This window comes from Labrus bergylta, chromosome 6 (assembly GCF_963930695.1).
Source record: "Labrus bergylta chromosome 6, fLabBer1.1, whole genome shotgun sequence".
Lineage (NCBI taxonomy): Eukaryota > Metazoa > Chordata > Actinopteri > Labriformes > Labridae > Labrus > Labrus bergylta.
In genome coordinates this window covers 11439060-11454423 of record NC_089200.1, presented here as the reverse complement: position 1 = coordinate 11454423, position 15364 = coordinate 11439060, and the positions used below count along the sequence as shown (strand labels likewise).

At 39.3% G+C, this 15364-nt stretch overlaps 1 protein-coding gene across 1 annotated transcript in view; it reads left to right on the top strand.

The window, feature by feature from the left end:
- The first annotated feature begins 4347 nt into the window (after window positions 1–4347).
- nek7 (NIMA-related kinase 7) overlaps window positions 4348–15364 on the top strand; it is a 58913-nt gene continuing 47896 nt past the window's right edge. Inside the window, exon 1 of the mRNA XM_020656825.3 lies at window positions 4348–4702. The gene's annotated coding sequence lies outside the window, so the exon portion shown is untranslated. The remainder of the gene's footprint in view (window positions 4703–15364) is intronic.

Below are 15364 nucleotides of genomic sequence, written 5' to 3'. Positions count from 1 at the left end.
GTGTACTTGTCTGTATGTGTGTGTGAGACCGAGGCCTGCCCTGCTGGTTGACACAGAGCAGGTGGAGAGATCCTCTGTGCTGGGTGTTTGCCAAGAGAGGAAACACAAACACATGCAGGAACACATTCTACAACACAGCACAGACGCACAAAAACAGAAAAGCAGATTTTACCGAGGGATCTAGGCAGAAATAATATGCTGTTTTGTCAGTTTTGTCCTTCACTTTATCTCAAGACTATCTCTCCTGTGCCTCATTTGCGCAGAGTTTTCCACACGCCATAATCCCTTTATTTCTCTGTTGTGTCTCTATTCTATATTTACAGGTATTTGTTGTGTGACGGCTCACATCTAGACAACCTTGAAAATGCTGCGATCAAGGCTGATAACTACCGGTTGCAATTGCACTTTGAAGACAAAACAACATTAATTAGCGTTGAAAATGGAAAAGCAGGCATCACATGCATGCTGCCTCCAAGTTTGCCTTGGTTTGTGAGGAGAGAAACATCATTTCCTACATATTTTCATCAGTAATCCTTCTCAGTTTTCCTCTGATAGCTGTGCTCAGAGAGGTACATAAACAGGAAGCTCTTCTGCATTGATATACGGCATGTTTCAGTGTGTGACAGGTCATCTTTGTACTGGCGGAGTGTAACCTCTCAGTTCTTGCTAAACCTTCAGGATGCACGCAGCTCCTCTCTCCCCTCCATCTGCTGGTCTCTGTGAAGTGTGCGCCCGATCACAGGAGCTTTGACTGCAGCTTCTGTCTCTACCACGCTGCAGTCGTATACCTAACCCCTGAGCCAGATCAACAACACAGGGGGAAATAAAATAGACATGAGTGAAAACATCAACATCTTTTTCCTTTTTAAGTGTTTAAAATGTGCTTTCAGCCCCTGGGTGCAACATTTCTGAATATTTAGCATGAAAACCCAGATTGAAATGCAATGGAATGTGTATGTTGAAGAAAACAAAAATATGGAAAAACTGTGCATGTGTTATAAGAATAACACAGGTCTTAATAAAGCTACTTTGTGATCCAAATCACTGGAATACGCTAAATATAGAAAAAGACGTGAATTAGACTTTTCTCTGGATTCAACAGAGATTTTGTGAAGTGCATCTTTATGGCCTCTTTGTCTATCCCTAACACATAAAAAGAGCCATATAGGGTACAGTTCTAAAGAAAAGTTGTCATCACATTATTTGTGACTAATTTTGTTCCAAAAAGGCCCAAATGATGGGTAAGATTTGTTCCAACACATCAGAGTTAAATGTCACGTTTACAGTAAAATGTCTAAAGCGTCTCAATAAATCTCATGCTTAACCTTCTACATTCCCCCTGGAGGGAGAACCTTTTCCATTCTGGTTACCTGCAAGCGACACCGGAAAGTTTGAAGGTGGAAGAGAGTGAAAAAGATGACTCTAGTCTCTTCTTGCTCAGAAAAATATACCCGCAAATCAAAAGGAAATCCTGTCTTTAAAATAAACACTATCAGAAAAAAGAACACAAAAAGTTTGCTATTGGTTTAAAGCAGCCGATCAGTGCTGAGAGCCACTTTTAGAACAATGGATCTTCTGCACGATTATTAAACAGTTTTCTACCAAACAGACGTGGAGGCATACATGTTGAACTACAGGATCTCTGGGTGCAGCTCCCCTCGCAGACTGATGCATTACTTTTCATCCATCCATCTAATTATTCCCTCAGAAACCTGAAATTTGAAGATACAAAAGACCGTCCCTATCTGTCACTGAGCGCCATTGATCTTATTGAAAGAAAATGTGGGTGTAGAGGAAACCCAATATAACTCATGCCATTAAATTCCACACAGCATTATTCACATACAGAATTGACAGATTTCTGTGAGACGTTTCTTTTAATCTTCAACTGTTGTTGAAGAAAAAGGGGGGAAAATCCTACACTCCAGGCATCTCTTCCGTTTTCATATTTGCAGTGAGGTTAACAAAAAAGGCTATTGAAGTAATGAGAAAAAAACACAACCCCACCTAACTTGTTGATTATTAACAATGGGGATGGGAAGGAGACAGATGTGATCCCTGTGTATCAGCGATGTTTGAATTGTCAGATGGAAATCAGCACTGAAGCTTTTATCAAAGAACAGTAAGCTGATCAATTCCAGATGTTCTTGCTGTCCATGCGAGTCAATCTGCAATACCATTTTTTGTCAATCAACTCTCATGATATTCCCTAGTACAGATTGTGTGTGTGTGTCATGGGATGTGTGGGTAGTCTGCATGCTTGGGTGTAATGCCAATGAGCAAGACTGTGTGTGGAATTGTGTGCATATTATAATGCGTGTTCAGGAGAATCCATTTAGTCTAGGCTGCCTCTGTCTCTCCCTTTGCACACATACACAATCACATCCATACTTAGACACCCTCAGTGAATCATACATTTAAAAAAATGAAGTAAAACAAAATATCTGTTAAATTTTTGCTGCTCTAAAACTGCTTCACCCTCAGTGGTTGTGAATAACTCAGTATATTTGCCTATCAGCTAAGCTTCAGCGTAATAAGGGCATAAATACTATCTAGTTTAGGGGGGCATAAACTACATTTCAATCAGGAGAGACAAGTAAATGATTGAAAGATGAAAGGTTTATTTTACATATGTGACATAGAATGATTGTCAGAGAATCTTTGGCGCTTGAACTCTACAGCGAGACATGGTGATTTACGATGTCTGCCCTGAGCGGCAACAACATCTATCCCCCTTAGAGTCCAGACACTGGTGGTGGAGGTGTTAGCGGATGATCTCGTCTGGGTTGATGTGATGAAGAAGTTGACTGAACTGTGAAGACTGGAGTTTGTGAGGAGATGGTTAATGATGTCATCTGAGGCAAACTGCGAAGGCTGGGGTTGACCGGACGATGGCATCTGAGGCTGATGGGATGAAGGAGGTGATGAAACTGCGAAGGCTTGGTGGCGATGGGGAGGTGGAGGGTCGCTCGTAACGATGGCGTGAATGAACTAGAAAGCCATTTTTAAAAGAGACAGCAGTAATGTGATAGGCTAACAATGAGGGAGCGGAGCAGTGCTATTGGATAGATGTGACCAGGTGATGATTACGAGAAGTAATGAGTGAGCATGTGTGGAGGAGTGATTTGACATGGTATGAGAATAAACAATAAAACGAGTGTGCAAAATATAGTCTTCCTGTCTGAACTTTCACTAGAGCTACATATAAGTAGGAGTCTGATACTGTTCCTTTACACCTAATAATTATTGTAAAGATTTAACAAACAAAACATAACCCTCCTAACAGGCTACAATTGTAAAAACCCATGAATATTAAATCTAAGGTGCTGGTGATGGGGTTCAAAGCCCATGAATGAAATAGGCCTATGTGTAGGCCTGCCTTGCCTTCTTTGGGGGCAAACTACTAAAACCAAGGTCAAGAATTTACTTTCACACTAAGCAACTTAGGTTGATACTTCATAAAAACCTTACCTTGTGGCCCTGAATAGCAAAGTTTGATTCTGTGTCAAAAGTTGAGACACGGTTGATAACCTTACAAACAGCTTGTAAGTCTGGAATGAATTCTCAAGCTCAATATCGTATCCTTTCTCTATGGAAACCCATTTCCACCAGTTAAAGAAAATAAAAATGAAAATAAAGTCTCAAATTTCTCATAATTTTTATCTAATTATTTTGACTTATCTCATTATTATGACTTTATATCTCATTATTATGACTTTATATCTCATAATTTTGACTTTTTATCTCATTATTGACTTTATATCTCATAATTTTGACTTTATATCTCATCATTTTGACTTTTTATCTCATCATTTTGACTTTATATTTCATAATTTCAACTTTATATCTCATAATTTAGCCTTTTACTCATAATTTTGACTTTTTATCTCATTATATTTACTTATCTCATTATTATGAGTTTTTATCTCATAATTTTGACTTTTTATCTCATAATTTCAACTTTATATGTCATAATTTCAATTTTATCTCATTATTATGACTTTATATCTCATAATTTTGACTTTATATCTCATTATTTCGACTCTATATCTCATAATTTTGACTTATTATCTCATCATTTTGACTTTTTATCTCATTATTATGACTTTATATCTCATAATTTCGCCTTATTTTAATTTTAATTTTTTTTAACTGGCGGAAATGGGCTTCCATATTCCTCTCATTAAACAGCATTGCAATTTTCCTGCGTGTGAATATGAATGGGGAAAAGTTAAAAAAAAAAAAAGGGAGTCTTGTGTTCCTTGGAGTTTGAGTTCCTCTGTTGAATCTCGCGGTATTTGACAGCTTCGCTCCACTCTTTGACACTTGCCCCTCCCCTGCGCTCCGGGAATGCTGGGTTGTTTACATTACTGGCACACGGGTCAGGAGTGTGGTGATGAGAGGGGCCTAGCCAGTGGAGACGAGACTATCTGAAAACACGTACACACACACACAAATCTCGACTGGCTCTACCACAGCAACCGACTCTCCCTCTTCCACCGTGAAAACTTGTTTTTTTTAAACTCTCTGGAAACGGTGCCACGCAGGACGAGAGCTCCACTGAGTCAACTTTATTTTTTTTAAATTTTTTTGGAGAGACCTTGGAAAGAAAAGGGAAAGTCAAAACAAAGACAACCGCCATAACCATCAGAAGAAAGTCTCAACAGGAGGAGATAGCATAGCAACAGAATCCCACTTCCTGGTAAGTCGTGAAACACCGTTAAGTTAGCTTAAGTCATTAAACTGCTCCAACGCTGCATTGACCGGCTTAAAAAACTACTTATTAATAATCCAAAACATATTTCTCCACTTAATTTGAAGCTGACAGCCGCATAGAGCCTTTAAATACGACCTAATCCTGGTGAAAAGCGATGTTGACACACTTCATAAAGTTTCTACGAAGTTCGCTAGCTAGCCGAGTTAGCTAGTTAGCATATTAGCACGCTACCTTGAAACTACAGTCGACTGCACCGCATTACACCGAACGAGAGCAGTGACATTTTAACGTTAACATTGCGCCACACAGTGCCTTTTCTAACAACGACAGGCTGCGTTTTAGCCTTGATAAAGTCACGAAGCTGTCTCTTGTTTTGTTGTCAGTCAAATGAAGTAGCCACTGACACATGCCATGCTCCAGCGTTACAGTGATGTTGCAGTATGCTGCATACATACGACCTTGTAAGGCCCTATTCGTGCATCTGTGTGGTCTTCTCTTAAAGGTGCGTCTGTGACATAGTAGAAAACATCGATCTTAATTGAGTTTGGGGAATTCATGCAGGTTAATGTGCGTTGTCTCTTTACACAGTTTCTTCTGTGTTTCTCGTCTGCAGACTGATTACCTCCTTCTTCTTGCAGTGAGAGGAATAACATTTGTCTTGTGGCTTGATTGGGGCTTATTTGAACAACAACACTGATTCAAGAACAATTTCAAAATCTAAAAATAGATTCTTCTTTTTTTTTGTTTTATCTATATTTATATTTACATGTTCTGCAGAAATTGTGTGAATATAGGCCTGGTAAACAGGGTTTATATGTAGGCAGAACTGATAAAAAGAGATGGTTTAGTTGATAGAAAAATAAATCAAGACTTTATTTTTTTATTTTTTTTATTTTTTTAGAAAATAAGCTTTTCTTCACTGCACTTTTTGTGAGTCAAAAAGTTTATCTCAAAACATTTACTTAGTGATTGCATTAAGACTTATTTTAGGACTTGAGTGAACCACTTTGTTGTAGCTCATCCATTGGAATGCTTTGAATAATATCAAATGGTTTTATACATGAACTTAATGTGATCGAGAAACGACGAAAGACTATTATGAAGTAAAAAAAAGAAAAAACACATAGAAATGACACATCGCTGATGAAGCATACAGGTGTGTAAACAGAGCTTTGTCTCCTGGGCCTTAACATTTTGGAACTTGCACATCGGTTGAAAAACAGTATCTCATGCCATGTTGCTGTCGCTGCTTATCACAGCCAAATATTTCAGGCGTCATACCATCACATTTGGCTCCGCTGCAGAGAGATGATTCAGAAGAGAGTTAGTGGGAACTGACATACCTTGTTGACCCAATTATTACTCACTACTGTGTTGCCTCATTCACTCATCGTCAAAGACAACAGGCTTGAGTCTGCCAGCATCATCAGGTGATGGAGCTGAACACCGGCTGGCTCTGTGAAGTTGACTATCAAGGAATGTGTCACGAACCGGATGATCAGCAAATGGCTGCCAAATGTATGCATAACTCTCAGTGGTGAGGGATTTCTGCCAGTACATCACGCTTTGAATTTCAGCTGATGAGAGGTGGCACACTTTTGACTGGCCTTGACAAAACTTAATTGTTTTGTCTTGTTTTGTTTGGATTTAATAAGGTTAATAAAGGTTGACTAGAGGTGAAACAGCAGTGATAGGTAGCGTGTAGTCTGTTTGAATGAATACTCATGCAAATATAAACACATAGAGGACTTTGTCCATTGTATTATGCAGTGGTTTAACGGTCAAATGAGCAAGAAAATGTCCTTTTTCTTGTTTAGTACATTTATATTAACTCTGTCTGTGACCGCTGATCTCAAAAAAACATTGGACAGTGAGATATAGCCTTCAGTTTTTTTAATGGTCTTAGTTTAGCAGCCAAAAGTAAGAGTATAACAGTGTGAAGGTTATTATGAAAAGGTTTGTCATTGTCACAGATATTTATTACTTTTCTATGGGCTTTAAACGTTGTGCTTGATTTTTTTTGACGGATTTGGAGCTAGGGATGTCACAATACTAGATTTGAGCAAGTGTGCCGGCCTATTTTCTTCTTCACAACACTACATTTTTCCAAAAAATGCAGGTGAACTAATGCACTGTTGAAATTGCATAAATACATTGTCAACGTTTCGGTACCAAAATCTGAAAAGTGCTCACTCTCTTTCACTTGATTTGGGTTAAAAATACTGTTTTCTTTGGTAGCTTTTAAAGCTTTGGTACTTATTGATAATATCATATAATTATTAAATGACATAGATTCTATTGCTATTATGTGGTATCGAAAGTTTCCAAAATGAACAACCTTGTTAGGAGATTTTTTAAAATTTGGCGTACTGCCTTGGAAGAACTTTAAGGAGTACCTTGGAGAGGCTCTTCTTTATCGAAATACAGTAAGCATGATTTGTTTGAACTTTTGACATTCAGAGCCTTGAAACTTTTTGTTCAATATTCTTATGCTCCACTAATTTCAATTTAAAAACAGCTTTGAGAAATAAAAGGCTACAAAAGCAGGCTTTTTTTTGTCTAAAGAATTACAAAAAACAATCCAGCAAAATCTTGCAGGGGCAAATTTATCAGGTGTTTCCTGGGATTAAGCTTAGACACGCATGCATACATATTAGCCTCGTCTATGCTTATATTCTTTCATATCAGTGCGGTTTTAATAGCAGGAAGGCTTTCTACCACAGATACTTTAAGAGTGAAACCTAAGATGGCTTTCATTGGTGTGGAGGAATCTGCAGCACCCAAAGCAGTGATTTAACACTGGAATTTTACCAAATCGCTCTGTTCTGTGAGAGTTTCCTGTTTTAGCCCTGGAGCTGGCCCCTTCGCTGCATTAAAGATCAGATGAGACATTTGTCATCTGACCACTTTAACAGTCATCTTGCCTTCGGGTTTCACGAAGAACAAAAAACGTTAACTCATATCTTTTTCTTGCGCAAAGCATATTTGAAGGAAGATGCTTCCTAAGGCAATTTTTTGAGCTACATTAAGCACTGTCTTTTAAATGATGTCAAAGACCACAGCCAAGCATTGTACGTAAATGATGCTGGCAAAGGTAGAGGACCACAGCATAGAAATTTGGCTTTTTTGTCATTAGTTGTTTTATTATCAATAATAAAAAGTGAGAAAAATAAAAGTCAAGCTTGATGCCTTTTCCAGAAGAGTTAAGAATTGGGTCTCCCCTTTCCAGTTTGGTTTGAGTTTAGAGGTCTTTGGCAACAAGAGTGGGCTTTCTTAGCTGCTTTTTATACTCGTCTCAAGCATCCAGCCAGTCAATACTTTCATATCCATCTCCTTTCTTCCTTATGAAGGGTCACTGATAATCCACGCATCCAGATATCCTTGGAGGATGCCTTGAGGCGCCCCATGTCACGTGAAAGTTCTCAATTTCACTGTGGCATTGATGCCTTTTCTCAATGGGCTCTCAAGTGCTCTGGGGGAAGCAGACTACAAAGACATGCAAACACAAAAATTACTGACCTAGGACCCTGTTTAAAGTTTATGAAACGCTTTCCGTGCCCCTGGGTCAGCTTATGCAATGACCGCACAATATCAGTAGTTTGTTTCACTGGAAAAGGCCCATGCTTTTTCTTTATTTCTTTTTTTTTCACTACAACCTTGGTCTAGTCTCTGGCTTTCAAATCATGCATCATTAGAAATATATACTGTATATTTATATTCAATAAAGTTATGAACATATTATATAAATATTTAAAGCAACACCTTCAAAAGCAGATTTGTCTGTGCTAAGAGCCATTAAGCAAAAACCAAACAAGTTAACATGAAGAAATAGTCTTAAGAAGCTTGCTTGTACACTGCAAATATTTAATGTATTGAGAAAATCACCATTTGTTAATTGATTGGCCTTATTTGACATATAGTAATAAAGCAGCCATTTAATCAGTTGCAGTTTGCAACTGAACCATTTATTTAGGCAATTTTTGGAATGATTGTTCATGCATTACCCTGTAACTATCCAATATCTTTAGAATGTGAACTGTGTCTGTATGTTTGGTGCGTGTTTAAGAACAAGCAGCTGTTTGTTGCCATTTAAACAAAGCTACCAAATCTGTGTTGGCATATTGTGAACTGTGCTGGAAAGATGGCTCTCCAACAACATCCTCATTTTTTTTTTTTTTATTAGAGATCACTCTCCAACCGTCCCCTCTCTGTCTCTATCTGCTTTGATTATCAACACACACAAATACAGATCCCTCAGGATACAAATTCACTTTCACAGAATAATTACAAGATGCTATGTGCCACTGTAAACAGCACATCAGTGACACTGACAGTATTCATTTGTCATGAGATGAGACAAAAGCAAAATGAATATGCACTCATGAACAGAAAAAGGGAGGAAGATTATTTTTTGTGCGTTGCTTACTGACTGTGCTATGGGCGTTTGTTCCTGCCTCATCACAAATGAGCGTTAATGTTTCACACGGGATTTGCTGCAGAAGAGAACAATTTTGTATGAGAGCATCTTGTTTTGACAGACTGTCTGTTTTACCCTCCCCCTTTTCACTCAGAATTGCTGAGGACCTTTAACTGTCTCTCTTTCACTCTTGAATCTATGTTATCTTTCTCTTTTGTGAAATTACGATTTAAAATTAAGGCCTATATTTTAAGGTAAACCAGCCAATACTTTGCCTTTGTGTACTGAACATATAAAGGACCGTTCAGTAAATAAATCATGTGGGGTGCTGGTACGATGATGGCACTGCAGGTATGCAGACTGGGTAGGAACAGGATGTGGTTTTCTTATATGCTTGGCTTCTGAGAATTATGCTAGTTGAGGTAGGTTTGTAAGGTTCTACACTTATAAAGCTCAATGAAAGATCAACAATGAAAGATATGTTTGTATGCAAACCTGAGACATAACTTGGTTTAGATGATTTTCTGCACTCAGTAAAGCAGCTAAACATGAGACAATGATAACACTAGTAACAACACAGCCTACACTAAGTCGTAATCTGTTATCAGTCATATCTGTAGGGATGTACATTCTGCTCTGTCCCACTCTCTCTTTAGCTTCATCCATCACTGGCCTCTTCCTCTTAGCCTAAGCCATTGTGTTGTAAGCCATTGAGACGTGCTAACTGGCTGGTTTGTAGCTGAAGGTTGGATGGGATCTACAGTGCTATGAAGCCCTATGCAATTCTTATGATATAACATTGGCCCGCTGCCCAAGTTACAAACTGCAATAAACGGGTGATCTGACCGAGCTGTGGACATGTGAGAGACACCATTCTCCCTGTTAAAAGTTGTACTATTAAATAAATCTTGAAAACTTCTATTATTAGATGGAAAAGTTACTTATTATTGCTTTAAATAACTCGGATATCAGGAAGGATCCCTTAATTTATAAAAACCCTATTCTTTTAGTTTCCACTCTTCATTTCACACTGCCTCATTTGGGTGCTGTGGACTTCTTGTCCCTCTCCCCTACTGTCCCCTCCTCTGTCTGTATTTATACTCTGACTCACAGCACTGTTCCTTCGTCGCCCTGGTCTCTTAGCATGGCTTGGGGCTTTGAGGTTGTGGTCAAGTCCTAGGGGCATAGAGAAGGAAGAGGAGTCATAATGAGAGGCTCCCCTCGACTCCTGCTGCATAACCTGCCCTCCAGGCCCTTCGTCTCGTTCCCATTCCATGTCCGTGCCGCCAATCTCTTCTTCTCTCCACGTAGTACTGCTTCTCATCTCAAGACCCTCAATCTCTTTTGTTAACCCCCCTCCCCCAAACAACTTCTCCCCTCTTTCCATTCCTCAACCTCTATGACTCTGAATCTGTCCCCCATTCTCACCTCAGCTCCACTCTATAGGGGGTTCTCTCCACCTGGGGCGTCCACTCTTCTCTGCCCAGCCTGGCCCACAGTCAATGAGAGGCAGGCAGCCTGACTCCCTCTGAGCAGCAGGAAGCTGCAGCAGCAGGGGTTAGGCCTGTATGGCGCTGCCGGCTGGCTCTGTCAGAAGTCCTGCCAAGCCAAGGATGAGAGACCTTTGCCAGTGCAGTATTGGGGCACTGAATAAAAATATTTTGCAGATGTCTGAAGGCAGGAACCAGGAGTCAGCAGCGGCTTACTCAGGCCTAGAGCAGAGGTGTATTTAATGTGCAAACGATGTGAATGTTAATGTTTTTTTGCATAGTATATATGATAAAAACTTTAAATGAAGGAGTGGGACTTAATGAAGTGGTCCTAAGGAGTCTTGGCATTTCAAGAAGTGGGCGTGTACCAGGAGGAGGGGCATAGGATGCTGGTCTGAATCTGGGTTGGCTGGAGGAGATGTGATTGATTTGCCTTGGCTTGGTTAAAAGAGGGGGGGAATCCCGTTTTACTGTTCTGTGAAAGCCTGGCTGGGTTCCCAACCAATTCTGGCTCGACAGTTAAACAGTGAATATTTAACATTGCGCCACACTGCGGGGTTTGGCTGTAAACAGCAGTCAGCAAACAGCAGAGCAGCAAAAGCCTGCGTGACGCTGGGCCTTGGTTGTGAAGCCCACCTAAAAACAACGCATAAGCAGGAAGCACATCTTGAAGTTCTGATTTTAGTAAAAGGCAGATGGCACTGGCTGGTGGTGTCACACTGTAAAAAAAAACAAAAAAAAAACACCAGGATCCCCTGATGAAAGCAGCTCACGCTTGCTTTGAACAGTGAGTCTGTCATGGTTGGTGTCTGCTGTGTGGCTCCGGGTCAAACTGTGATACGCAACTCCTGGAATTTTCGCTTTTTAAGTTTTTCATGTTCAAATCGTCTGAGGGGGAAAACAGAGGGGGGGGAGGCGAGGCGAGGGGAGGGGGGACAGGATGTTTCATTAATATTAATATTCTAATATGTGCAGGAGGCAGGGAAGACCTATCTGGTTTAGCTGTTTTCAACCCCTGTTGTGGAGCTGTTTTCTCTCTTTTCTTTGTCTTCTGTGCTTTTCTTTTTTTCCTTCCTTCTCTGCATTTTCCCTGGCTTTCAGTTTTTCATTTATTGATAATTTTCAACTTTGTTTGTAATGGATAAAAAGACACTTTAAGTCCTATGTGAAAATTAGAATAACATTATCTATTGGATATTAAAATTCTAAGCAATGATACTCTTATTTTTTTTTAATCACTGTAATTAAAAAACATAATCTCATCTGGATCTGGTCAGTGTTCTCAAATGCCCTTTTGAAATCAACGTTATGTTATTTCATTTTTTATGTTTTACTTTTTAAATCCCTTTCTGCAAATAGATGCCTGACATCAACCTTTGTTAACAACATAAAGTTCAGGTTTAAGAAATTGAAGGAACAACAAACTTTAACGATGGCTAATTGGACCAAACTCTCTGAGGCTTTATAGTATTGTGAAGGATTGTTACATATTCATGTTTTTATATGGCATTGAAGAAAATGTGTGGCTTAAAAAAATGAATTTTTTTCATTTTAAAGGATCTGATGACAGGATTCAGACAGTGATTAAGTATTAAAACATGCAGTATCTAAACGTTCGACAGATATTTCAAAGACGTTACTTGTGGCATTTGATTGTTTCTTGCTTTAGGCTCTGTCCCCATCTTTGAATTTGTGTAAATGATTATTTGTATACAGTGTTGTTTGTGCTTTTCATAAAGCGTTTTGAAGCAAGTTCATCGTCTGTCTCAGAATGTGTCCAGCTCATGTCAGTAGTCACTTTAGGTTCAGATTGAAGGCATGTATAGACGTGTTGATTCAGCTGTGGCTTTGTTAAACTGTACTCAGTCCTGATATCAAGAGATGAGTCTGATTTGTGGAGTTTAACAAATGTTATGTGAGGGGAGGGCAGAGTCCATCCTCTGTGTGAGGGATGGTGGAACAGGTCTGACATCTCTCCTGAACTGAAAAGGGAAATCCCTGCAGGCACAGAGTAGCGAGGAGGGATAAGGAAGGGGGGCGAGAGTGGAGAGAGGTGCGACCCCTTTGGGGCAACCTTATTCTCTGATAGTCAGCTCCTTACACACGCTCGCACACATACTAAGACTCTCTGTCGGTGTGTCGGATGATGCACTCATGCAAAGAAGGATGAGCGCCGTAGGAATAATAATAAACGTTGAACTCATTTTGTGTGCATTTGTGTGTCTGTATTGTACACTGCTCAGATGCTTATTACAGAGAAGTTTGAGGTATAAATAATAATATATATGAAATGTGCACTGAATAAAAGCAACACATAGTTCCTTAAATTGTTTTTGCTTAATCCACAAGTGGTAAGTAAAGACATAAGAGATTTGATTTCTTCTTTTTTAAATTCCAAAAAAAACCCACACAACTTGGGATTCTAATTCAAAGCTTCCCAAATGTCATCAAACTCAATAAGTTCTATATGACTTGACTTGATGATTAATCCAGAATACGTTATGTTTGTTGATTACATAGTAAGAAACCATTTGGGTGTTCACATACTTATCCAGCAAAGGTACTGGATTTGACCTCTGATTGAGAAGCACTGCTCTGGATCTGGTTAGAAGATTGTGTGTGCGGCAGCTAGCAGCAGGGCCGACCACAGAAGCCACAGCAGTCTGAAACCCAACCAGAGCCACAGTTGAGCTTGATTTTTGTGGAGCCACATTCCCACGGGGCTGCTATTAGTATGTATTCAGTGCATGCATATTCAGATTTATATGAATTTGTTCGTCTGCATCTGCTTGACTTTTCATTTCAAGTAAACAAAAACAACTAATGTAATTGTGAATTACATTAGAGTGATGAGGAGACTAGGTTCGACGGTATTCCTTTTTTCATTGAACAGGGAGTTGACCTCAGGTTTTGTCAGGTTCAGGGTCTGGCCTGGGATGTTCCAACCCCTAACCCTGGAGATGCTAAAGAGTTGTGGTCCCCTTCCCCCTTCCCTGACAGGCTTGGGCCCAGAACAGCCCCATCACGAGCCCTTAGCCCTCACGTTAGCACTCAGCTATGTAACGAGACATGCCTGGGAACTGCTCCTCTCACATTACTAATGATTTGGACATCTTGCTCTTGTCATTTCCTCTTAGTCAAACCTCGATGCTGACGCAGGGTAACTGCTTTAAACTATCCAGGGAGAAGTGTGGAAATAAAACCTGCTTGATTGTAGAAGGAGAGACTGCTGGTTTTGTGTGAAGGCAAAAAAAAAAAAAAACCTACATTAACCAGATGTTTTCTTGATGGTTGTTTCATAGATGAGAAACTCAAATGACAGGCCTCATCGTCTCTGAAGAACACAAAGATGGGTCAGCAGTTTCTACTTTATCATTGCTTCTGGACAACCCTGTCATAGCCAGAACTGCATGCTGGGTAAAATGCACTTATGTTGGTTAAGAATAAAAAAAGATTCAAATTATGTTTGGTTTTGTAGCTTTGTGATTTCCCTCTAAACGTCTTTTTATGCTCGCATCATATCACATACTGGTTGTTGACTTTTATGCAGTTATTAGTTTACATGGGCCATGAGAAGATGTCTCGTTCTCTGCAGCGTCATATCCTCCTTTAGAGATATTAATAGGGCAAAGAGACAGAACAGGAAATGTAATTTCAGAATCCGAACACTGCCCAGATGATGATGTTTTCATCTGTGGACTCCTGTTTAGTACAGTCACAAGCCTTCATAAAACCACAGTGTATTTCCAGCAAGAGTCTGGTCTTCCTCAGTACACTACAGTGTTAAACAATTCTTTATTTAGAATAGAAAAAAAGATAGCATGGCTTTCCCTTATTTATGTATTCATTTTTTTTTTTTTTTTTTACAAAAGTACCTTATTTCTCCATATTTTATGTCTTTATTATCCCTGTAGCAGCGCATATAAAAAGAGTCCCGGCCCTGTGGTACAGAATGTCACATTCGATATCCTGGTGCCAGAGGTGATGAAGCTAATTTGGTGGTCAGTAAGTGACATGGCTAACAAACAAAGCCCTCATTGGTCCTGGAGCAACGAGGGGCTGCTCTGCTGTGGTGGAATGCTCCGTTTTTCATTGTGAAAGAGCATGAGTTGTTGTTGCCAGAGGGCTCTAATGCAACCCAAAGCCTTGGGATGTGCGTCATGCTGTTTTGTGCAATTTTGGGCGTGGATATATAGTTCAAAGGTTCAAATCAGCTCAAAGGTGTGCTCCTAAAAAAACCCTGAATAGCTACTTTAATTTAAAAAAAACAAAACATAAACAAGTATTTTTTCTTCACTTGTGTTTATGATCTTTGGGTGCCTATATAGAAATGTATATAAATGCAGAAGTGTAAAAAAAGGGTAAATTGTATTGTGCATTACATGTGAACTACCTCAACAGTTGCCACTGCTTTTTGCTAATATAATAACCATAATTAAAAAATAAACTAGACAAATATCATAATAAACAAAAGTGCCTAAACATTTACCGGTTTTATGTTCTAGGAAAGAAAGTGGATATTTTTTGTTTTTAGACAGTTTATTTGTGCACAAAAGACATTCTAAGATGTCATATCAAGCCCCCTGATAATATGACATCATTGTCATGATGTTTGATGAGCCAAACGGTTTATTGGTTTCTTATGATGATAATAATTGTTAATAGCATCAATCATAGGACACTTTAGCTGTTTTCACATATGCACAATATCTAGATATTGAGAGGACTGCCCCGGGGATT